This window comes from Crinia signifera, chromosome 2 (genome assembly GCF_055691185.1).
Source record: "Crinia signifera chromosome 2, ASM5569118v1, whole genome shotgun sequence".
Taxonomy (NCBI): Eukaryota; Metazoa; Chordata; class Amphibia; order Anura; family Myobatrachidae; genus Crinia; species Crinia signifera.
Window position 1 is genome coordinate 222,189,528 of NC_139218.1, and position 27,299 is coordinate 222,216,826.

General features: G+C 42.5%; 1 protein-coding gene across 2 annotated transcripts in view; it reads left to right on the forward strand.

Moving 5' to 3' along the window:
- The first annotated feature begins 1,084 nt into the window (after nt 1-1,084).
- Nucleotides 1,085-27,299, forward strand: part of HPCAL4 (hippocalcin like 4) — a 41,887-nt gene continuing 15,672 nt past the window's right edge. The window contains exon 1 of one of the 2 annotated variants that reach the window (XM_083173796.1): nt 1,085-1,365. The gene's annotated coding sequence lies outside the window, so the exon portion shown is untranslated. The remainder of the gene's footprint in view (nt 1,366-27,299) is intronic. The other variant, XM_083173795.1, reaches the window with a different exon arrangement.

Consider the following 27,299-nt stretch of genomic DNA (forward strand, 5'->3'; position numbering starts at 1 on the left):
GGAGAGACAGACAGTGACAGGGAGAGGCAGGGGGAGGCAGAGTGTGATAGGGAAAAACTGTGAGACAGGGAAATGGTGACAAGAGCAGCTGTGGGCCCCTTCATCCTCAGGGGCCCAGATGCACTGAACTAAGCAATATGGCAGCATGTGACCAATTGTACAAAGAAATTGGGTCAGTAACACTGGTGCCCCCAGCTTGCTGTGCCACACAAGACTGCAAGGTCAGACTATACCTTCAGCTGGTACTTTTGAAGGGACGTCTTTTGCACCTTCTGTGGCACTTTAAAAAGCATCAGCACTTAAGTGTGCAGAAATGTGACACATATAATGGAGATTGCTGTGATGTGCCCTCATACTCATGATTATTTTAAGATATAAATGAGGTTGAACCTAGCATTATTTCAGGATAAAAATGGAAGATGAAATGAATGAGGGGGATGGTCCTAAACAGTATAAGGGAGGATTTTAAAGTGACATCTTTCTGATTCCCTCATGCATATTTCCAGTCAGATCTACAATACTGCAGAAGTGCAAATGTATTATCACGGTCAGTTTCAACAACATGGCATACGATTGTGCACATACATACATACATATATAGCATGAATATGCACAAAGGGTACTTAGGTGCAAATAGACATGTTTTACAGCCTACATTATTAGCATATTTAGAAATGACCTTCAGAATGATGTTATTGTGACTGGATTAAGGCTCTCACAATGAGGGGTTAATAGCTGACGCCATAACCTGATGTTGAACGAATTTGGAGGTAAAGAGGAAAGATTGTTAGTTGTTAACTATACATAAATGCCTGTACAATACACTTACATCACTGCATTTATTGTGAATTAATACCACAAAAGGTATATACATATTATATGTGTTGCTGCAGTGCAGCTATATCCCTGTGTATTTTTAAGTGCATGTATCTTTGTGTGTGCACACATGTGCATATCAATTGCATCATTCCATCAGAGCCCTGCGCATTTATCTTACAATACTGTTTCCATGGCAACAACTCAATGTGTGGAGCCATTTATTACCATTACTGAACTACACAATCATTTGCAAGCCCCTAGGCTAGCAGTAGCCAAACCTGCCTGTGTAACAGCATAACACTGAGCCATCATACAGGCATCTCACCTGAATGATTGATTGCCCCACCAATGAAAGAAGCTAATCTGGGAAAGGGGTGTGTTTATGCAAATAAGTGACTGGGAAACATCGTGATCCAGGTTTTGCTTATTGCCCCCCAAAACCAGCTCGTCGTGACCATCAGAGGCAGCTCAGGCACTGTTGCAGAGGACAGGATCAAGGTTCTGGGAGACAATCAGAGAGGAGGCTAGCTGCCATCTGTGAAGTGAGTACGTATTTCTATCTATACATAAGAGTGGTATGCTACAGAGGGTGGGCACTGTACCATATGGCTTTACACTGGCATGCACTGCGCTGTCCGCAGCCCAACGCTGGCTATACATACGTATAGAACGAGGATTACATTATAGCTCATTTAAAAAAAAGAAAGTGGGTATATGTCTGTATTATTTGCAAAATACATCTCAATATGCAGATGATGTTAACATTTTCCATTATTAGGTAATGAAATAATTTTCTCAAAATCTAATGTAGTAATTTATTTGTATCTCTAACAATAAAGCAAACAAGTATCCAACAGGTGTGAAACATACCAGCAGAGGTAAATATGCGGTGCTGTACGTGTTTATTGCTGTGCTTCAGCGCAATACTATGCGTACTTATCTAAATGCACAGGCAAATGCATTGTGTGTGTCTAGACGCATACATGAAGACATCTAAAGGTATAACAGATATTGACAAGGCTATGAGCATAAATCCAATATTTTTGCCTAAGATACACAAACGTTGTAGACAAATAGACAAATCCCTCCCTTTTACAGAACCGTGTGGGCTTTCAGTGTGATATCACAGTGAGGGGGGTGACAACGCTTTGCAGGGGAAAGTGAGGCACATAAACACCCTTAGAATGCACTCTGGGAGCTCTGTGTGTACCAGGCAATAGTTACCATGGAAACCACCTCAGCACCAGCTCACACTTATACAGGACGGAAGATGGGGCTGATCTTGCATTTCTCAGAATGGGGGAGGGAAAAAACCAGGGAAGAGTAACAGTACTGATGAAAGTCTTCTTCCAACCCATATATATGTGTGTAATATAAATATATATATATATATATTAAATATATATATATATGTGTGTGTGTGTGTGTGTGTGTGTGTGTGTGTGTGTGTGTGTGTGTGTGTATGTATGTATATAAATATATATATACATACATACATACATACACATATATGTGTGTGTATATATATATTTATTTATTAACAGTTTCTTATATAGCGCATTACAGAGAATATTTGAACATTCACATCAGTCCCTGCCCCAGTGGAGCTTACAATCTATATTCCCTACCACATGTACACGCGCACACACAGACATTCTAGGGTTAATATTGTTAGGAGCCAATTAGCCTGCCAGTATATTTTTGGATTGTGGGAGGAAACTGGAGTACCCGGAGGAAACCCACACATGTATGGGGAGAATATACAAACTCCACACAGTTAGGGCCATGGTGGGAATCGATCCCATGACCTCAGATCAGTGCTGTGAGGCAGTAATGCTAACCATTAATATATATATATATCAGGGTTGCCGACTTTGAAAAAATCCTCTCCGGGAGAAGCCCGGAGAGGAATCTTGCATTACGCGTTTTGGGGGCGGGGCTTAACTATGACGTCATTAAGCCCCGCCCCCACTACAACAAATAGCCGAGATATCAGTTCTCCGTGGAGGGGGCGGGGCTAAAACGTCACGATTGTGCCGTTTTAGCTCCGCCCCCTCCCCTGAGACCCGCGGATTGCGGCATATAAATGCCGCGATCGGGGGGCTCAGTGGGGGTCCCCCTGATTCCGGGAGGGTTGCCCACCCTTCCGGGGGCCGGAAGGAAGGACCCGATTTTCGGGAGACTCCCGCAAATTCCGGGAGGGTCGGCAACCCTGATATATATATATATATATATATATTTACATAGAAATACAACAATCCTCATTATGTATAGCTGCCCATAAATAAGCGATGGATTGGGGCACTCTGACAATTTTGTGATGATTGCTCTATACCATTGCTGATGTATGGGTTTCCCCAGTAGACGATGAAGTGATCGCAATTGCAATTGCAGATTGTCCAACATGTTGGGTAATGGGGCCCATACACCTGCTGTTTATTGGGGCAATCCCCTGACCGTCGTACTGGGGAATTGGGGATCGCAGAATCAGGATTTTTTTCTCACATGCTACAGTGATCTCCAACCTGTAGCTCGCGAGCTACCAGTAGCTCACAGTCATAATTTGGGTAGCTTTCCTAGCTACAGTACTGCTGCCAGCTAGGATTAAGTGCCTGAAATCAGGATCTGAATCCGGGAGCCACCACATGGCAGGAAGAGAGAACCCGGAAGTCACTGGCAGCTGCAGTGTCATTGTCCCATAGCAAACTGGAGGCTGCTCGGGGGACCCATGAAGATGCACAACACTGGTGGGAGACAGCAGAACAGCTGACACTCCCACAGAGAAACATGGGAAGGTAGTTGGGAATCACTGCGAGATGTGATGAGAGGGGAACCGCTGGAAGTTGGCCAGACAGGTACGGGTACCACATGAGAAATTAGCACTAAAAACATTTTTAGTAGCTCTTCAAGCGGTTAAATTTTTCTCGAGTAGTTCACACCCCAAATAAGGTTGGCGACCACTGCCCTAAACCCTTTCTGATGTATGGGACTCCTCAATTGACAAATGTGATCAAAAAGTGATCACACTTGCCATTGCAATAGATTGGTCTTGCAATTCCTAATGTATGGTGACAATTGGTCTTTTGTGCGACTGTGCTGACAATCACTGCTATCGAGATTACAATCAGGCGGAATTATGCTGCCCATACATTAGCAATCCATGATTTGAAGATTTAGCAATTTCTCTTACTATCCCACAATTTTCCAATCTTATAATCTGCTCCCACACACTACAGATATTTACCAGTGATTTGCCCATTTTGGGGGGATTGAAGTCTCAAATCTGCTCATATACCACCTATTAGAATCTCTAAAGCAGTTATTGAGGGGAATTTACTAACATGGGAGTTCTTTTTCACATTGGACGTTGCTATGGGCGTTGCTTATAGTCAGATACTATTTATTATCTTCTTGTAAGTGCTAAATAAATAAGAACTAGATTCTGGTTGGTTGCCCATAGCAACATCCCATGTGAAATAGAACTCCCATCTTAGTAAATTTTGGCCATTGTCTGCAATGTAAGAATTGTATTGTCAAAACGATTGCACAAAAGACTGATTGCCACCATACATTAGCAATTGCAAATACAACAAATTGCAATCAATTGCAGATTTAATTTCCCAGATTAAAAAAGTCTCCCACCAATCTGTGCCCATACATTTCAGATATTTTTCAGTGATTTGCAGATCATCTTCAGGAAATACAGATTTGACCATCTTGAAAGGCCCATTAGTTTTCTAGAAATGGTCTGCAAAGCCGCTAATTATTATTGTTACCATACACTAGCAATCTACAACCCCAATTGATCTGTGAAATCCAACATGTTGGAACAATATTATTTACCAATTGCAATCACTTTTAAGGTTGTAATCATCAATCTGTGAACCCCATACATTATGTTGGTTCCAAACATCTACAGATAGATTGTCAGATTGGGCTGGTTGGTACAAAAACCTGGTAATATCTGAATGACAGTTTTTGGCAGTTTTCCAGCATTTTAATGCAAATGGTCAACTGTCATTTGCTCTCATCCATTACCAGAATTTTGTTCCAACCAGCCCAATCTGACAATTGATCTGTAGATGTATGGCCATCTTAACTGAATTATTTATACAATCATCTGCAAATTTACAAATTGCCCCAATTTATTGCTGATGTATGGGGGCCTCAACATGTTGGTGAATATAATGGTGATTGCAATCACTTTTTGAATGCAATCATCAAATGAGGATGCCCATACATCACCAATGGTTTAGGGAAATCATCACAATTGGTCAAATTGCCCCAATCTGTCGCTGATGTATGGGCATCTAAAAACACAGTTGCAATTCATTCTAATTTTTTTCTTTTTTTTTCTTCTTTTTTTGAAACAGTATAGGCAATAATTTTGCTGGTGCTCCCTAGCAATTAATCCCACCACCAAGGTTAGGGTTATATTAATGTGACTACCCCTGCTCTGGTTTGAAACAGAAGCACTGTGAGAGACTATCAGCTGAATACAGGGAATAAAGTATTAAGGCTATTTATAGTAAACTGTAACTAAAGAAAACAGGAACGGGTTTTAGGGGAAAGGCCCTTATACCACCACCTCAGAAGGCATTCTTTAGGGTATATTGTCTCCTAAAAGCACAGCACAATATTCCTCTCCCCATTCAGCAATGCACCACTTTCACCTCACAGTACAGCTGAAGAGACACTAGCAGCAGTTTGGGGGTTTTGGACTATATTGAGTTTCAGATGTAGCAATAAAAATTAAATAATATTGCTATTTATAAGAAAATAGAGGTCATTAAAGACTGCACACAGTTTCCTCCTGTAGTAAATGCTTGTAATTGTGGTGCACAGTTCATAAAAGATAAATATTCACACACCCTCCTGTAGACAGAATAGGGGAAGAACCGGCACTCCAGGTACAAAGAGCCAATGTGATTTTATTAAGGCATGAGAGAAATGTACACACGGCCCAACAGCCATTTCAACTGCATACAGCAGTCATCCTCAGGGGCTGTTGGGTCATGTGTGTGCATTTCTCTCATGTGAAGCCACGCCCCCAGGTTCTAATTGGCCAGCAGTGCAGTGAATAGTAAAGCAGGAATGGCCATCAAAAAAACCCATTAATGGTTCCCTTGCAGAAGGTTTTATACCATCGGGGTTAGTCACCCATTGTATTACATCAATAGTGAACATGAATGGTTAGGCCACAAATTGCCATCGCTACATGTAGCCATAGGGATCACTGGGGCAGATGTTTTAAGCCTGGTGAAGAGATAAAGCAGAGATAACGTGGAGATAAGTAGAAGGTGATCACGCACCAGCCAATCATTTCCTAACTGTCATTTTTCAGACATAGCTGATTGGCTGGTGCGTTATCACCTTCTACTTTATCTCCACGTTATCTCTGCTTTATCTCTTCACCTGGCTTACTACATCTGCCCCATTGTGCCTTTTGACCAACGCAGGGAAATTGTACTGATGATCTAATTTGAATGTATATATCTTTGATTTATGTATTTATTTCACAAGTATGTAACAGCTACACAATGGGAATAAAATGCAATCAATGAGATTACCAGACTCGTCAGGGAGATTGCTACATTTCATAAGGTCTCCATGACATTTATAGAGTGTTGGCATGTATGTAAATGTTATTTATATACTACATCCTGATATTATTTTTTTTTAGTTCAAAGTGCTCCTAGATACATAGATCTGTTAACACATACATACAAACATACGCTTAGAACTATTTCAAATGTTTAAGGTATGGAACCACTGGTGAGACATCCACAACCAAGGTTAGAATGAGCCGTTAGTGGGTGTTTTATAGATGGAACCATGGGCATGTGCAACACAAATGAAAAAAAAAAAAAAACCATAAAAATCTTAAAACATCTTTTTCACTTACTACTATTACATATCGAGAGCATGAAATATTCCTAATTCTTGCACTGGAAGTGAAAGCTGCTGAAGTTTAATGATGGTACATCATTTATAAGAATTACCAGTCATCTTTAAGATCCTCTCTGAAAACAGTACATTTTTATGGCAGACAAAAAACACCTATGTAAACAGACGGGTGTACATTAAGGAGAGGAATTTAGGCTAGAATGGGTATTGCAACTTCAGCATATGAAATAGGACCTCAGCAGTGGCAGAACTCTGGGAGGCAATGGAGTCATCTGCCGCTGGGCTCCTGCTCCCAAGGGGGCACATCTCCTTCCCTGCTAAATCAGTTAATTGAAAACTGTCAATAATGCTTTTGTAGCTGAGTTCTGAAATATATGTGTTCTCTCTCTCTAAATATATATATAGCTACACATATATATATAGAACACATATATTTCATATAGTATTTAAGGTTGGGTTTGTGTGTGTGTGTGTGTGTGTGTTGGGGGGGGGGGCACCAATATATCTTGCCTCCGGGCAACCGGGACAAACTTACACCACTGGACCTCAGTATATAGATGCAAGAGCTTAGGGGACCATTTTCCATAGGATCACATATGCAATGCAATCTGGGCAGGATCTGCCACCCAGGATTGCACTGCAATATGCGATCCTATCAGCGGGATGTAAGCCCCTGCAGACATAGGGACAGAGGCTCCGAAAGAAGACCCTCCCTGTGATCTACTTCGCTTGGTCCCAGGAAACTGCACATGTGCTGTTAGCACTGACCCCTTGCTTACCCGTGGCAGTCTGGTAAGTAGTAGGCTACAATGGCCTACCACCATCTCATTGGGCAATAACCCCGGGACAGTATGCGATATTGATCCATCGGGCAGCATCTCTTCCCCAATAGAAATCTATGCGAGGCAGGAGGGATGGGTATCGGGGATTCCTGCTGCAGTCCCTCCGTGATACATGCATACACATAGGAAATATTTGCGGCTAACCCCCGAAAATGGATGTTATCGGGAAGTTAGCTGCAAATATTCAATAGCATATGGGCCCTTTAATGAGTAAGAATTGAGTATAGAGTCATTAGGAGATAAGCGGGAGCTGCAAGGAGATAAGCGGGAGCTGCAAGAGAGAACTTATCCAGTTAAGAGGTTATCCAGGCTTCCAGTTACAGAGTACAGTTGGAAGGATAGTATTGTATCTTAAGGTTATTAATTAGTGTACAAAGAGCTTATCAAGATTGGAAGATATGACTGAAGGCTGAAAGGATTGTATAGATGTTTGAGATTCAAGATTAATTGTGGTTTAGTGCTGTTGCCGATCTTGGAAACCATTCACACATTAGATGGGGGATATATCCAGGTTAAAATATGAACTGTGCAGTAGTGTCAGATGAGGGTGTGGAGCGTGCAGTGCCGGTGCAAGTCATGTCAGCACCCCAGGCACTTGGGGGAGGTTAATTTACACTTCCCAAGCGGCTGCTATTGTCTGCAGCCACTGGGACAGGGGTCCTGTCGTACTGACCAATCAGCAATGATCGGCAGCAGGGCAAATGCTGGGAGAGCACGGGTAGGAAGAGGAGCCTTCTGGTCCTTCTGAGAGTGTGCTGCCTGTCCCGGTGGGCCCCCAAAGACTGCTTTTTAAGAAATTGCTCTGATTTATAAAGCAGTCTGTGAGGACCCCTAATGTGTGGGGGGCATCGAGACGAACGCCCCTGTCACTCCTTGGATAAAACTGACACTTTCTTGTAAAGCAAGAAGAGAAAAAGGATGTCACTTTGTGATGCACCGAAAAAAAGAAATTTTTAATAAATAACCTTTATTTAATATTTCTTAAAACTTTTGGCAAAAATATAAAAGACACAATACACACAATAGACATAGACAAAAGTAAAAAAGGATAAAGATATCCTTGACTCCGTGGTGTCCCACTTCACAATATTTATATATGTTCAAGTATCGGTACTTCCAGGGGCGGATCCAGGATAAAATGACAGGGGGGGCACCATGATAAAAAAGGGTTTGGGTGGGGGAGGGGCGGTGTTAGTGGTGCCAGTGTACATGCTAAGAGAGCGGCAGGAGAGGGTGGGAATGGAATTAAAAATAGGCCCTGGCATTTAAAGTACGCAGTCCCACCATGGCGACAAAAGTGAAGGATGTAGTTGTGTGCGCGCCAAAGGCGCGCTCCAGAAAAGGGTGTGTGGCCACTCAACAGGGGGCGTGTCAACACCATATACAACTTCTACACATTATGCAACAAAATACTAGACCCCATTATACTTGCCCCTTACACATGATGCCAAATGGAATGAGCCAAAATTGACATAATGCCACATGGATTGAGCCAAAATTCAAATAATGAAACATGGATTGTGTCAAAATACACATAATGCCACATGGATTGAGCCAAAATTTACATAATAACACACACGGATTGAGCCAAAATTCACATAATGCCAAATGGATTGTGTCAAAATTCACATAATGGGCAAGATTTACTAAAGTGAAAATGCCGTAAAACCCCCGTTTTACGGCATTTTCCTATGTATCAATCCCCGTCCGCCCCGTTTTCGCAAGGCTGGGTATCGCCACCCCTTGGGTGGCGATACCCTATAGAAGCCTATGGGCTTCTTTCGCCTCCCGCCATACGACGTCCGCGCGCCCCCCCCACTCCCGTCCTCCAAAACCTCCTCCTCCCCCTGGTGTGACAGCCGGGAGGAGGAGACGCAGGGGGACGCTGCCAGCCACAGGGAGGTGACGGAGACCCCCGCAGCCCACATCACAGGTATCGCGGGGGTCTCCGTCACCGCAATCCGATGCTGGCCGCATATGTTAGTACATATGCAGCAGCATCGCGGCGGCTGCAGTGCGAAGGGCAGCGATGTATGTTAATACATCCCGCCCAATGCCACACGGATTGAGCCAAATGCATAAAATGTCATACTGATTGAGCCAAAATTCACATAATGCCACATGGATTGAGCCAAAATTCACATAATGCCACACGGATTGAGCCAAAATTCACATAATGCCACACGGATTGGGAAAAAAATCACATAATGCCACACTGATTGAGCCAAAATTCCCATAATGCCACATGGATTGAGCCAAAATTGACATAATGCCACACGGATTGAGACAAAATTCACATAATGCCACATGGATTGAGCCAGAATTCCCATAATGCCACACAGATTAAGCCAAAATGCACAATACACTTCATAAACAGGGACATTGTCCACCAAAGGCGCGCATTAAACATTTACACCATAATGTCCATTACACGTTAAGTTACACGCCATTATGTCCATTATGTGTTATGCCAAACACCATAATGCCTATTAAAAATTATGCTACATAAGTGCTGCTTCTCTACATGCTCATTGCCAAGGGTTCCAAGCTCATTGCCAGAGGTTCCATGCTCGTTGCCATGTGGGATTACATGCTCATTGTCAAGGGGGAATACATGCTCGTGGTAAATGGGGGACAGCCGCCGCCAGGCAGAAGTGATAGCCACTGACAGTGTCAGAGCCTGGCTGTATTCAGAGCACTGCAGGTCCCGCCTATTTGAAATAATACCCCTTTCACACCAGAAAATGCATTTCCAGGTTGGCCCCTTTTAACACTAGCCTAGTCCCTGCATTTTATGGTGTGAGGGGGAGAGAAAACCACCCCTCCCCCCTTTAACCAGTTATCTCATTTAACTGGCTATATCTTCGGAACCAACTGACCCATTTACATGAGACAAGTATTATATTGAATAACTTTTGAGTGGGCTTTGATTGATTTTGGTCCAGTGAAACTGGAACGTTTGGTTCCAGAGTAATCTGCCCTCAAAAACATGAACAGCCATGAAATTACATTTCAAAAATAAAGAAATCGGTTTACACGCAATATCTCTGGAACCGATTAACCGATTTGGACCAGCCTGGTATCATATTGAAGGCCTAGCGATTTGGAATTGAATGAAATCAACCACAAGCTTCTGTGATGCCAGGGCGGGAACTGGCAGCCGTCGAAACCGGGTGGGGGTCGGAATTGACGGGTCCCATATTATCCTATGGGGAAAAAACGTTACAGGTTTGCCAGGCGATATCTCCGGTTCCCGGGGGGCTAGAGACACTGGGCTGAGCTCGTTGGAAAGCCCTGGTCCTCAGCTACAAAATAAATGACAGGGGGGGCACGTGCCCGGGTGCCCCCCCCCTGAATCCGCCACTGGGTACTTCAATATGTATTTGGTGCATTCACTGTTTCCACAATAGTAACTGGATAATATTTATTTTCCAGTTTTCCAAATATTAGCGGTATCACTTTAGGTACCTATAAGGTTCACAACAATTTATGTATCAATTTAGTCTGTGGCGTGAGGGTAACCTAAAAGTATGTGGTCTCACCCAACAGACTGATATACTTAGAACCTATGCAAATGAGCTTGTTAGTGGCAAAAGTATGCACAAGTAGGTATAAATGCCAGAGATAACAAAAGGCTGTGTTGCCACTGCGGTACCAAAGACGGTACTAAAGTGAGCGGTACTTTTAGTACTTTGAGTCCGGTCTGTGTGCCGGAGCAGCGGGATTTGTAGTGAGCGATCGAGACACGCTATGTCCGCTCTCGTCACTCCAGCTGAAAATAATACAGCCGGTTTGCACTACACTGCACGTGGGGAACTGAATCAGTCTGTAGGACTGTCAGCCCATGTGCTAGGCATCAGATCTGCGGTGCGCACCGCGTCTGCCTGCCGGGTAGGTGCTCGAATGCACGCCGCTGTGAGTGCCGCTAATAGGAAAAGAACAGATCAAAATGCATTCATGGGGGGAAAAGGAAGTGGGAACACACTGCGGAGTGTACGGTCGGCGTACGCTTCGCCAGTAAGCTTCGCCAGCTTACTGGCGAAGCGTACGCCGACCGTACACTCCGCAGTGTGTTCCCACTTCCTTTTCCCCCCATGAATGCATTTTGATCTGTTCTTTTCCTATTAGCGGCACTCACAGCGGCGTGCATTCGAGCACCTACCCGGCAGGCAGACGCGGTGCGCACCGCAGATCTGATGCCTAGCACATGGGCTGACAGTCCTACAGACTGATTCAGTTCCCCACGTGCAGTGTAGTGCAAACCGGCTGTATTATTTTCAGCTGGAGTGACGAGAGCGGACATAGCGTGTCTCGATCGCTCACTACAAATCCCGCTGCTCCGGCACACAGACCGGACTCAAAGTACTAAAAGTACCGCTCACTTTAGTACCGTCTTTGGTACCGCAGTGGCAACACAGCCTTTTGTTATCTCTGGCATTTATACCTACTTGTGCATACTTTTGCCACTAACAAGCTCATTTGCATAGGTTCTAAGTATATCAGTCTGTTGGGTGAGACCACATACTTTTAGGTTACCCTCACGCCACAGACTAAATTGATATATAAATTGTTGTGAACCTTATAGGTACCTAAAGTGATACCGCTAATATTTGGAAAACTGGAAAATAAATATTATCCAGTTACTATTGTGGAAACAGTGAATGCACCAAATACATATTGAAGTACCGATACTTGAACATATATAAATATTGTGAAGTGGGACACCACGGAGTCAAGGATATCTTTATCCTTTTTTACTTTTGTCTATGTCTATTGTGTGTATTGTGTCTTTTATATTTTTGCCAAAAGTTTTAAGAAATATTAAATAAAGGTTATTTATTAAAAATTTCTTTTTTTCGGTGCATCACAAAGTGACATCCTTTTTCTCTTCTTGCTTTACAAGAAAGTGTCAGTTTTGTCTTAAACCTATGTCCCGTGATAGCACACCCTCAATATAAATATTTATGAATACAACATCAGTATTTTGGGGGGTCAACCGATATCAATTTAATGTAAATTTTTCCTGTGCGATTAACCCTGTCCTTCTTTTGCCACTCCTTGGATAATCCAGCCCTGAGTCTGTGTATGTGGATAAGACTTCAGGGTAATTTTGTGAATAGATGGGAATGAAGTTGAGAGTAGGGAATTAAATTAGTTTCATTTAGCAATAAAAGCTAATTTGGTTACAATGTATAACAAAATACATTTTTCTTATCAAATTAGGAGACACAACCTGAGCCATAAACAGCTATGCGCAGGCATCATTGGTTGCACAATCAAACGCCACATCCCACAGTCCAGACGACACAGAGGGCCTTATTCTGGTTGACTTGCTCAGGCGCGAATTAGCTCCCTTGCGAGTCATCCAGACCCCGCCTGGCGAATGGTGGTACATTCACCTGGCACGAGTATGGATGTTTTACATAAACATCCATTCGCATACCAGTGGGAACCTCCCCCAACTTTCGATGGTCACCGACCATCGAATGATGGGAAAGGCACATGCATATGTACGAGTGGTCCAGACCACTCGTACATATGAGCGAAGAAATGCAGTGATATGGGCAGGCAGCTGCTGCCCCCCCCCCTCCCCCACCCCCCTTCCTTTACAACTAATTTCAGAGAGATTAGTTTTTCAAGTGCCAAACAATGTACAGTGCATATGAATAAAATTCCTGGCATGCCTAAACACACAAACTAAAACACTCTTAAACTGTTTAATGATCTATAAGCTTGAAAAAAAATCACAGGAACTAGGTTTCGTCATAAGCTCAACAAGTGCAGTGTAATCACTCTGAGACAATTTTTTCGGCAGCCGAAAAATCAGTAATTTTCACCATTTTTTTTAGGCGAATTCGACTCACCCTATTCAATTCCTGTGCCTTGGCCAAAAAAAACAGCATCAGCGAAAAACACATAGATCATTGAATTTGTCACAAATCCATGTAGTTTTGGCAAATTTGCTGGCGAAACTACTCAAAAACAGGAGAAAACACCCGTGATTGAATACTGATAGGCAAATCTTTGCCATTTTTTTTTACCTGGAGAAATATTTGACAAGGATTCGACCCATTTGACCATGATTGCAGGGATAGCATGATTGCAAAGTTTTAAATGCCAGATAATATGTGTAGATCGTTAACTACTTATTTATTACATTTATTAATTGCTTGTTGAAATAGCCAAAATCCAAGATACAACAGAACAGGGATGAACTGGGGTCTAAATCAACCTCGGCACGTGCCAAGGCCGTGTGGCATGCCCTCTCCTTTCTGTATGCAGGGTATCCGAACAGAACACTAGGAGGTGGAGCTGCTCGGCCAGCCTCTGTCTCTATGGGTGTTCTGCCATGCTTTTAGGCTAGACTGGCCAATCAGACCATTGCACCCTCTGGAACAAAAAACAGAAAAGTTAGGGTATGATATTGTTAGTACAAAAGTCCATAGTAAGTAGAACATCAATGTCTAACATGGGATAGAGGTAGAAAGTCTGAAGTCTGAAGAACTTTCAGAAAAATAAAAGGTAGGCCAGGATAGGGCAAAAATAGCTAAACGAAATGGTCAAGTATGACATATAGCAATAAGTGCATCTTACATAAACCCTCTTTGTAAGCATTGTACTTAAAATAGCTAGTGAAACTTATTCAAGTATGTTTGATCGATGTACTTTAATACAGAATAAAAATAATAGACTACATATACAATACGTATACTACAGGAATAAATTTCTTTACTTTATATAAACAACATTATTTAAACAATATGTATTGCAGTTTAGGGATAGAAATTATTACTTGAATTTTAACATCCACCCTCTAAAGGGAAAATGGCTGGGCATCAAAAGAATGGTTCCCAACCTTTTTTATCTCCTGTACCCAGGGGTTAAAGTGAGGGGGAATGGGGTGGAACTGAGTTCCACCACCTCTAATGGTGAGGTGGAACATTTTAACCTCCACATTGGCCCTGCACAGTAATTCTCACAGAAACACATTCTAGTTTGCAGGGGGATGCCAAATACCCTACCATTAGGCCCTGTTTCTGCCTAATGGGGGAAGGGGAGTGGGTGTAATTAGGTGGCATAGAGAAATGAGTTCCCCCACCTCTGCATGACTACTTTATGCCCTGCCTGTACCCCATGATTAGGTTTTTCATTTATGAGTACCCCCTATTCTCAATTCAAAATATCCACAGTACTTATGATTGGAGTAGAATTGAGCTATATGCGTGTCATTATATTAAGGAGTAGCGGAGGAGTAGTGTGCGGTCAGGAATCAGGTCCCTCTGTGTCTGGCCTCTGGCTACGTGGTTTCTCCAGGGTTCCCACTAATGCTTGCATGATTCATGCTGCTTCTTCCTCCAGATGCATGCTGATGTCTGAGGGCAGCGTGAGAGCTCCCAGTAGATTGCTGGTCAGGCAAAAGCACAAGGGGATGCTGATGACGCTGCAGGTGGAACCGGAAGTTGTTCATCTCCATGGCAACGAGAGACTTCTTCCGTCATTACCAAATATTACCATTACCAATATTAATTTCAAGTACCCCCAACCGCTCTGCACTGTACCCCCTGGTTTAGAGCCATGGGACATTAGTAGAGTAGTAGTTATCTCAACAGTCCCACAATATGTTACTTTGTTCCAGTTACGTTTTAGTGCCTTTTATAAAACAGAATGAGAAAAAAATACATAATGAGCTTTTATTTAAGAGGTACATTATTAGTTGACATCTAATAATGTAAAGAGAATATGTCACAATACGTCTAGTAGCTGGCTATAGGTAGTATTTCCTCATATTGAGGTTTCCGTAGTGTGCATACACAGAAATAAGAAGAATTCCTCAGACTGTGCACTATTATGAGCCATACTTGCCGACTGTGTGTTGCTCCTCTCTTGGAGAATAGAAGCCTGGAAATGAGGAAGAGCTGGCTCTTCACAACATAGGTACTGCTCCATCATGGCAAAATTTGTCACTCCTCATCATTTTAGTCCTATCCCATCCATAAGATTCTGCAATTCCCAATATTATCTCGCCATTCTGACAATTTCTCTAGGAAGTCGGAGTAACTGTACCTTACCTTCCCAAGGTTAATAGAGGTCACCCTGGGGATACCTTCGATTTTCATAACATTGTGTCCTATGATGAAAACCGTCATAGAAGTCAGTCTTATTTTCATATCATTGGCTTCAATGGGACGCGAACAGTTAATCAGACACAGACCTCCTCTAAGCACACAACTGATTAGCTGAAGGGATTCCCATTAACTGACATCAGTGGATCCCCCTTCATGGGAGGAAGAGGACCGACCTACAATGGATTTTGGCGAGTAACATTTTTCCCCATCGCTTCCTGATGGATTCTACTAGAGACAAGCACCGAACTACGTTAGAACATAGCTAAATGTATGTATGTATGTGCATGTGTGAGTGCATCTAAGTAAATAATCTTGTACTTTCACTGTGTGTGTATTTATTTTAGTATTGGTTTAGCTGTGGAACTAAAAGTCTCAGTGGGCCATTTAGTTCCCCGCAGGTTGGTACTTGTTTTTCTCCAAGAACCTGCATGCAGTGGAGGCTTGCTAGGACTTATTGTTACACAGCCAATGTTATTTTCTTTCTTTATTTTGACACTTTTAATACTGTAAACTCGGCACCCACCGGCATGGGGTCCTGGTGGGTGCCAGGTTAATATTCGGGGGTCCTCACTCCTCCAGGGACCACAGCCAGAGCTGAGCAGTTAGAGGGTTAATTGTACTAAAGTGTTTCCTGGCTGTGCCATTACCCTACTAGCTTTTGCCTGGTGCTGGTTTAAAAAATACATGGGACCCTACTTCTTTTGTCCCCTGTATTTTTGGAACCAGGACTGGTCCAAGAGCCCGGTGCTGGTTTTTAAATTACAGGGGACCTCAGTCTATTTGTATTTCTGAAACCAAAACTGTCTCAAAGAGCCCGGGGCTGGTTATGCTTAGTGGGGGGATGGGGGGGGGCACAAGCCATTTTTTTTATTTTTCACTCTTTCTTTACACATAGAAGCATTGCACAGATCTGACTGATCCAAGTGATGCTTCACCAAACAGAAATGGGAAAGGTGCCATATTTGCAATTTGTATTTTGAGGTGAATTCGTGGTTTAAATATTTTCTCATAAGAATGGTCATAAATTTGCCGGTCCTATTGAAGTGTATGGAGAAATGTGACCAAGTTCTGTCGATGGTCTATTCCATGGGTCCTCAAACTGCGGCCCTCCAGATGTTGTTAAACTACAAATCCCAGCATGCCTTGCCACAGTTTTTCTATAAGGAAGTGTTAAAACTGTAGCAAAGCATGCTGGGATTTGTAGTTTCACAACATCTGGAGGGCCGCCGTTTGAGGACCCATGGTCTATTCAGTCATACATTCAGTTGCAGCCGTGATTTAAATGCTTACCCATGTGATCTACATTTCCCTAGCAGAGTTCCTGTTCTATAGTACTATCTAGCAGCCCTATGCTTGTCAGAGCACGACTGTACTGCCAAGGGCCAATTGGACCCACAAAAGAAAAAAAAAACACTGGTGCTATTACCTGGGTTGTGGAGTGTATTTGACAGGAAGTAAAACAGGTGCCATCATTTATTTCTTTACTGGCACAATAAGGAGCCAATGAAATTAAACTCTTCATAATATGGTTTGGGGATGCATTTCTAGATTTTATTTGCTTTTGTTGAGCAAGTAGGAGCATTATATTAAAGAAATAAGTATTTTCATACACAACTCGGGGCAAAAAAATTTAGTTTACATCTATTTAAAAATGTTACATAAAAAATGTAAACATACAATATAAAAACATAAGAAAAAAGGCATTTGATTCAAAGCAATGTACAGTAAGAGAATAGAAGGAGCATGTACTTGTCCTAAATTGCATTGTACTGTAATTCATTATTTTCTTGTTTTTTACTCATCTATGTATTGTCAGGTGCTGCAGAATCCCTGCGGTGCCATATAAATAATGACATTTGGGAGTTTCGCTGTGGTTTAAACATGTGCAGCAACTGGCAGTGTTCAGATATTTGTGATGACTCTAACATGCATGGACGGTCGCTTTATAAATACATAAAGGCATTGAGTTTCATATATTATAATTTCAGAGCAGCTGGAAGGTTTCATGGATTCCGAGGTAAATTTTCAACCTACTACCCCTCCTTTTCCCAATGCCCACATTCCAGCCCCTCACACACTTAACTATTGTAAAATAAATAGGGCTCTAACGCCTCCTAACTAACTGGCAAGGCTGCAGTCCAAATGCTTGCCTGGGCTCCAATCCATAAATCTCTTCTCTTCAGCTGGTTCCCTGAGTCTTCAGGTCAACAAAGGATTGCTGTCTGGATCTCCATTAAATTCAGTGATAGCATAAAAACTTGTTCATTTTATACAGGCACCAGGGCCGTATTTTCGTATGGGCTTAATGGGCACTTATCCAGGGGCCCCAGGTGAAGAATGGTCCTATCCTGATAGCTGAGGATCCCCTTTTTCCAGGGATACCCGAATTTTGAAAATCGGCGCTGGGGAACTGGAGATATTCAATTTCAAAGCAGCAGTCCACATCCGACCTGTTAATTGCAATTCCCAGTCATATTTATCAGGTTCTCTCTGACTTAGAGTTTTTCTCAGAGTACATTACAAAAGCTGGGACTCTCCCCTTTCTGTTGACACTAGCGGCTTGTCTCTATCATTCCCAGAACCAGAGATATCAGCCTTCCAGCAGCCGGTCCCTGCTCCAGCTCCAAACGTCTGGTGTACAGTTTTATATTTTTGTCAACAGATTGCTCTGGCTCCTGATCTCTGATCCCCAAGTCCCCAGCACCTTCTGAAAGGTGGGACTCTAGGTTTTTATACTACTGAAGGCTAAGAAATTTATTTTCAGATAATGGCGATATCTGCAGTCAAACAAGCTACCCTTCCACCGGAAAATGACGAATATCAAGCCCACTCCATTATCCAACCCTCCCCTGCATATAAAACACCACCTACCTCCCTGGAAGTCATTCACAAGGGACCCTTCATTCAGCTCAGTGCCCCCTTCCACACGTTAGTGTTCACCCTCCCACCACCTGTGCAGTAAAGGAGTAATTAGCAGAAGTTACTGCTCCAGGTCCTACATGTTGAATGGAAGATAGAGCACCCCCTGTCACCTGTGGGACATCAAAGCTGCTGCTGATAGCACCCCCCACCCCTAGAAGGGGAGAATGGGTAAGGGCCCCAGTGCATTACTTTGCCCAGGGGCCCACACTGCTGTTAAGACAGCCCTGACAGGCACCACTATTAAGACTCAAAGTACTACTTCCACTTGTATGGCAGGAGCCAGTCCTGGGTCCTACCATAGCAACCAACAGTCAGACAGCTTGTTCTGTACAGATCATCCTACTCCATTTTAAACGGTAAAAAAAAAAAAAACTGTACAAGCAACATGGTGTTCATGTGTGTGTGTATATCTCTAAGACTTATATAATAGCCCAGAACTGTCAATCTGTGAGTCTGTGTATAATGCTGGGCGTAGTCACTGTATGACTACGCCCAGCGTTATACACACAGATCTGGGCTAATATATCAAAGAGAAGAGATTAAAAAATATAGGGGGGCAGTGGGGTACAGCAGATTGTATATGTATATGTATATATATATACATATATGTCCTGTGTGCACCACCAGGTGCCCGCGATTACTCTGCTGTCGTTGTCAGGGGGCAGGGAGGGGGCGGTGCTCCCGCCCTGGCATTGGATGATAATCCTGGAAGTGGAAGGTTTGGCCAGAGCACCTGTGATGCAATGTGTGGAGACAGGGTGCCCGGAGCGACAGGAGGACCCCCCCCCCATGGCATGTGAGCCACTATCCGCAAGCTCCCCCCTCACACACACCCCATCATCACACACATACACCACCGGCTTCACCATCCGTACCCCTCCCCCCAGCGATCTCACGCCAGTGTCCCCAGCCCTCAGTCCCCGGCAGCATCACAATGTTTTGGAGACTCACAGATACTAGTCATTATTATTTCTAGAAATATATATGTACAGTTTTAGATTTAAATAAATGTACATTTAAGTCCATTTTTGTTCTGAATTTGCCCATACTGTCACCAACCAGAGATGGCTATAGCAAGCAGAAAATTCTTACATACAGGAGTCCTGGAAGCTTTCTCCGGAAACACCCATTGAATAGTTTTTCTGTCAGGGCCAAACCTCCACCCCTGTAAGGCCTAAATCCGGCAAAAAAACACACCCAAAACAATTTTCCTGTGAGACAGGACTTATCTCCCACAAATTAACAGACCCATATATTTTTTAATGTTGCTTGTAACCTAGTAGTGCTACATGCATCAGAAATAAATATTTTTTAAATAGATTATTTGTATGATTGCTTCTTTATCTTAAAGCATTAATGTAATAATATGTAAACTAGAATTATAAACTCATCACTTGCTGGGTCTCTTTCCCCAGCTTTCCCTCTCATCCTATTCTCCCATAGGCTAGGATTTAGCAAAACGAAGAGTGCGCTAAAAATCCTGTTTTCTGTGTTTTTACTGCATTTACGAATGTATTAATTACCTACCGCTGCATTTTCGCCACGGAGGGTTACCCCAGATTTCTCTGGCCCTACCCTACAGAACCCTATGGCCTTCTTTTCCCATAGTGCCGACTCACACCAACCAAGCCGACATCCCTCACCCACTGTCTGTGGAGCCTCCAGTTGTGCTGCCCAGACCCAGTGACCGAAACTATGGTAATCTGAATATTAGATTTTTTAAGATAGCGAAATATAAAAAAAACACAGACAAAACAACATAAATGAGAAAATGTGTCAGCGCTGGCTATGCCAATGATTGGATCAGACGGTTCTCAAAAATATAACAAATGTAATATTAATAAAACACAAATAAAATACAATATAACAATGAATGGGTGTGAATCAATAGACTTTGTGTCCAATCAAATCCTTTAAAATTATATTATATATCACCGGGATATTATGGGCTTGGTGGCAAATCATAAGCTGACAATCAATGTTACCATCCTGGGTGGTCTGTTGAATGATTGTATCCAGACAGGTGACGTATGTGTCCTGAGTTGTCCTATGTTTTCAAGGACTCACGGTTCCCACTTGTATAGGCCTCCTCTTGTTTTTGCTGGAATGAATTAGGGATCAAGCGGTTATCCCAGAAGAAATTGATCCAGATGAGTATCGAGGGACGTCTGTGGGTGGGTTCCCTATCCTATAGGGAAAACGTTCCAGGCAGTATCTCTGGTTCCCAGGGGGCTAGAGACACAGGGCTGGGCTCGTTGAAAAGCCCCATCCCTCAGCTACAAAATGGGCTAATGGGTGGTCCGGTGCACCCCCGGACCACCCCCTAGATTCGCCGATGGTTCCAGACCTACTATAGTTAAACAGGTGGGATCAGATTGGTGATGTGTCTTATAGTGTCGAGAGACACTATGTTTCATAAACCCTTTCTAATGTTTCTGTGATGTTCCATGAACCTTGTTCTAAGGGATCTAGTTGTTCGACCCACATATGGTAGATTGCAACTGCACCATAAAAGGTAAATTATATATATGGAATCACAATTACTAAAAGTTTTGTAGACATGGGGTGATTCTAGGGGTGTTATTGTGTATGGTGATTTGGATTTGGGAATGTGTCTACACAAGGTACACTTGTTTTTACCACATTTAAAAAATCCTTTTGGTTTGCTAGGTAGCCATGTTAAATGGTTATCTATTGCTGTGGTTGTTTTCCCATCTATTATTATTATTATTTTTTTTTAGAAAACTAGGGGCAAGGATAGTTTTTAGGGTTTTGTTCTTTTTATATATGACTACAGGCTTTTTTGGAATGATATCGGACAATATTTTGTCTTGATGTAAGACTCTATAGTTACGCATTATTATGGTTTTGATATCTTTAGCACAGACATTATATTTGCTTATGAAAGCCAGATCTTTATTACTTTCTTTGGGTTCAGATGTTTGGACTCTGGGTTTCAATAAGTTCTCCCTGTCTGTTCTAAGTGCCAGTGTAAGGGCTTCGTCTAACAGTTTTTCAGGGTATTCTCTTTCTTTGAAAGAATCCGACATGATGGATGCTTGTCTCATAAATGCTTGTCTCATAAATTGATCTGTGTCAGTGCAGTTACGCCGAAGGCGTAAAAATTGGCCTTTAGGAATATTGGTCTTCCAAGGCATATAATGTGCACTTTTAAAGTGAACATAAGAATTTGTGTTCACTGGTTTTACATAATTTGATGATATGATTGGTTTTACATAATTTGATGATATGATTTTTTATCTCTAATTTCGAGAGTCAGGTCCAAGAAATTGACAGAAATAGGACTGTATGTGTGAGTGAAAGTTAAATTGTATATATTTTGGTTGAGTGACTGTACAAAATGTGTGTCGGAAAGTTAATCCCCATCCCAAATTATAATAAGGTCATCTATGTAATGGCCATAGAAGACCAGGTTCGCCGCCCAGCTGCTTCACCACACAAGGGTCTCCTCCAACTCCCCCATGTATAGGTTCGCATAGCTGGGCGCAAACCTGGTCCCCATGGCCGTCCCCATAGTCTGTAAATAAAAATCACTGTGAAAAACAAAATAATTGTGAGTGAGTATAAAGGAAATACTGTCTAGAATAAAATCCCTATGTTCCGACTTCAAACTCTCATCTTGGGATAAACGTCTCGTCACAACATCACAACCCTTTTGGTGGGGTATGTGTGTGTAGAGGGCATTGAGTGAGGAAGGCATAATTGTCCCTCCACACTATATGCTGAATTTAGTTTAATAAATTGGTGGTATCTTTTATGTATGATTTTAAAGTCGGAACATAGGGTTGGAGAAAGAAATCAACATAATGAGATACATTGGCTGTGATAGAACTTATACCAGATACTATTGGACGACCTGGGGGTGAAGATGGACATATTACACCCCCCTGACTCTATAAACATGTTATCAACACAATAGTCGACACCAACCTTGACAGTTGGAAATTGTGCAGACAGACACTGGTCACCTAATGCCGTCTTCACAGATTATATAAGTGTGGTTAACACCTATATGCAGTTGTAGCACCATTATATTGAGGTTTTTCTGTTGAATTTGTCTCTCCAGCACCACACAGTGTAGGATACTGCCTTGACACTTTCTAAAAAAGGTCGCATACATTGTTGCAAAATTATACTAAAATCATACTCCCAGGAGGGAAAATATCTAAGCAACTTTGAGACATTTTTAGAAATATTACAAAGTGTCTTATTTCTAATATATTGCATCGGACGGTCGACATGGACTAATGTATGTGTTGACTGTTTGATGTGATACAAAAAAAGAAACCACACAAACAGCATTGTGTTTAAACGGATTTCTCCTACATGACACAATATATTATGTGAGACATACAAGAAAACAGTTGCACAAACTGTACGTGTGTAAAAAACTTTACTAGTCACATCCTCATTTCTATAATCACTTGGGCAGCCTACTAACTCTCGTCACTGTGACAAATTTAAAGGAGTAGTCCAGCCCCAGTATTATATATTATATGTGATAATTCTGAAACTGGTCGACATTTGTGTTGACTGTCCCAAATAGAATCTCTCTCCCCCTTTTTTTCGCGCATTATATGACCTACTGAGCGATACCCTCGGTGAAGGAATGAAAAACATTCTAACATGTCACATTTCCACCAGGGTGACTAATTGAGAAGTCTACTAACAGTTTGAGATTCTCCAAAGTGATTTAAAGGGACAATTTAGTCCTACATTGTATGTGACAAATTGACACTGGTTGAAACCAATGTCGACTCTCTCTATCAGCAAGTGTAAGCTGAAAGTGATACAATAATACAAATGTAATAAACCTCAGTATATTACACCAATAAATGTGCCACACGAAACATACAGATAACTAGTGGGAAATTTTCTTCTGCACCACACTGGACGGACACTTCTGCATTGTATAAATACACAATTCCGTGTACCTGTATACTGGAGAATTAAGCCAAGAGATATAAATATATAAAGTACAGTACTAATGTTGGCAACCTATTCCTGTATACAACCATATTGAAATTGTCTGAAATTGTGCGATTTCCGTGAGCCACCGTTTTTAAACACACCATTTATGTTGTTTTGTCTGTGTTTTTTTATATTTCGCTATCTTAAATAATGTTAATAAAAGTTAACTTTTATTCGTGCTAAGTCAATTAGGTGCACCACGTTGTGACATGCTTTTTCTTTCCTTGTTCTATGTACAATAAATATGTCCAATGGTAGCACACCCTCTGCAGAAACAGAATAAGGAGCATTCTTGTCCTTCCTGTTCATTGGGGGTCCACCTGTTCTCCTCCAGAATTAATGAGGGTCCTGTGCGAGTAACACATCCTCTGTGTCTGACTATTAGATTTGCTTTGTGGTTTATCTGATATGCATGGTGAAGAATTCTTACTTTGTTACTATGAGGTAATGTACTAATCCTTAGAGAGTGGTACAGTGGATAAACATAAAGTACCTGTCAATCAGCTCCTAACTGTTATAGGCTTTGTTTGAAAAATGATAGGAACTAATTGGTTGCGTAATCTCTCTCCACTTTATCACTCTCCAAGACGTAATACATCTGCCGTATAGTGACATAAGTGACTAGAAAATATGTCCTGACATACAGTATGGACCTGATGTATGGTCTGAGAGTGTAGACCAATTTGTACCTGATAACATTGCAGTGCTGGTCAGTTCATCTTCATTGCTTAGTTCCTTGTCTCCTCAAAGGGAGCAGATTGTCTGGCTGATTGACTGGGAGGGGAGGGAGGGTTGCCCTGCCTGGCTTTCAACACTGCACCAGAGAGTACAGTCAAACAGTGAGATGTGTGGTATCAGCGGCTTAGGTATTCCATAGCTGCCACCAACTTTAAGTGAAATGAGAATATATCTGTCATTAGAATGCAACTACATCATACAGTACCTCAAGTTCCAGCATCCTAAGGAGATTCATAAGGGGGGTGATTCACGCTGGCTCGATAAGCAGTGTACATTCCCTTCCGTGAGCAAACTGCCGCAAATGGATGTATACACTCACACATCCAATCGCATGCGAGTGTACGGGGGACAAGATACACCTGTTTGCAAATAAAAGTCTGTCTTGGCTGAGCGCCTGGACAAAGATGGGGCGGGCGGCTGACGTCGTGTGATGTCAGCCAGAGCCGGCCCTAGCCTAAATGACGCCCTAGGCAAGATTTTGTCTGGTGCCCCCTAGCACCGCCACTAGTTTTGCCTCTGACCCTGCTCCCCTTTCCCAGCACCATCAACCCTCTTCATAGCAGTCATCATTTTGGTGCTCCTACCCGCAATATTTTAAATAGAAGCAGTGCACACATTTGGTGCACAGCTCAAACAGGGGTGTGTTCTTGCTGGTAAGGGGCATGGCCACACAATAGTATCCCCTATTCAAATTATGCTGCACACTAGTGAAACTTTATTCACATTATATCATGCGATGGTGTCCCTTATTCACGTTGCATCACACAGTAGTACCACTTTACCTTATATACATTACTCACATTATTCATATTATACCCTTAGAAAAAAATCCTGAGAAAATATTGTATTTTAAGCACCTCCATGGCCACAATGCAACCCAGCACAAAGCAGTGTGTGCTGGGCAGAGGAGAAGAGCTGCTGCTGTCATTTAAGGGGAGGGGGCCCGGGGCCCCCACTTTGCCCTTCCATCAGACTTTGGCCTGGGTAATTTGTACCCTCTACCCCTTTCTCTCGGCACCCCTTATAATACTACACCGTAATGCTCCTTACACATGACACACATTATGAATGTCCTTATAACCATAATGCCCCTTACACATTATGCCAACCTTTATTAATGCCCTTCATACACATAATGACACACATAATGCCCCTTACACATGTTGCACATTATTAATGCCCTTATACACATGACACACATAATGCCCATTGCACATGTGTATAAGGGCATTAATATGCAACATATGTGTAATGGGCATTATGTGTGTCATGTGTATAAGGGCATTAATAATATGCAACATATGACACACATAATGCCCATTACACATATGTTGCATATTATTAATGCCCTTATACACGGCACACATAATGCCTTTTACACATGTCGCACATTATTAATGCATTTATACATGACACACATAATGCCCCTTATACATATGCAGAACACTATTGCACAACCAACCCACCCGCAGACAGCACTCACACAGCTGCTAACACTGTGACCTCTGCCTCTGCTTGGATACAGATGTTTCCTCATACATCTTGCCTCAATAGGCCATGCAGCTCCTGGCCAGTTCTGCTAACGTTGGGTGCCTTTTTTGCTGAAAATCCGTCTTATTTGCATTGTTATGTGACCAGGACACACAAGGAGCTTCCGATGATTAAAATGATATGCGGCATGCCTATATTCTGTGTGCGACTGTGGCTGTACCTGCATACGGAATGCTATGTTACAGTAATTTCCCTGAATACACTATTTCATATGCAGATACAGCCTCACTCACACACAGAATATAGGCATGCTGCATATCATTTTAATCAGCAGAAGCTGCTGGTGCCCCTAGGCATCCCAAATGCCCTAGGCAATTGCCTAGTTTGCCTATGCCTAGGGCCGGCTCTGATGTCAGCTGCCCACTCCAAGCAGGCTTCAGCACACCTGCTTTCAAATGGAGACGCCCAGCGTTTTTCTGGACGCACCCACCATTTTTGTGGGAATGTACCTCATGCTCCCACCCCCTGTCTGCACTGCTGTGTGCAAAATCCTTGGTGAGTGTGATACTGACCAAAGGCATTCGCACTGCGGGTCTGCACATGCGTATATTCAGCGATATGCATGCTCAGATCTGCAACATCGGTCCCCGGACTAAATTTGGCTCCTTACGAGCCAACCTGAATCATCCCAAATGTTAGAGTTGGCCACATTCTGCCTTCCTATGCCTCTCCCTGTCACCCTCTGCCTCTCCCTGTCACCCACTGCCATGTTGCATATTATGTACTTCAGTTGAACCTAGGTTCATCACCCACAAAAAATTGTACTCCATTCCTTTGTACAAAACAGCTTCAACGCTGTTAGGTTGGTGGGTTTCCACTGATGAACTGCTCGCTTCAGGTGCTTCTACAGTATTTCAAATATTTCAGGACTTTGACTTGACCATGCCAAAATTTTAAATTTATTCTCCTTTAACCATGATTATTATTTGGTCGAATGACTTGTGGGCTTTGGGTCATTGTCTTGCTGCATGACCAACATTCTCTTGAGATGCAGCTCATGGACAAATGTCAAGACATTTTCATTTAGAATATTTTGATATAATTTAGAATTTAATATCCAATCAAATATAACAATTCATCCTGATCCAGGAAAACAGGCCCAAACTATGATGCCACTACTATTGTGCTTTACATTATATTGTGCTTTGGGAGCCAAGTAACCTACCAGTATATTTTTGAATGGTGGGAGGAAACCGGAGTACTCGGAGGAAACCCACGCAAGTGCAGGGAGACTATACAAACTCCGCCCAGTTAGGGCCATGGTGGGGATTGAACCCATGACCTCAGTGCTGTGAGGCAGTAATGCTAACCATTACACCAGGGACGTGCGGTGAGGTAAATAGCCAAAGAGTCCCTGGCAAGTATCAGAGCCAGATTTGCACACAATATATGAGCCATGGGG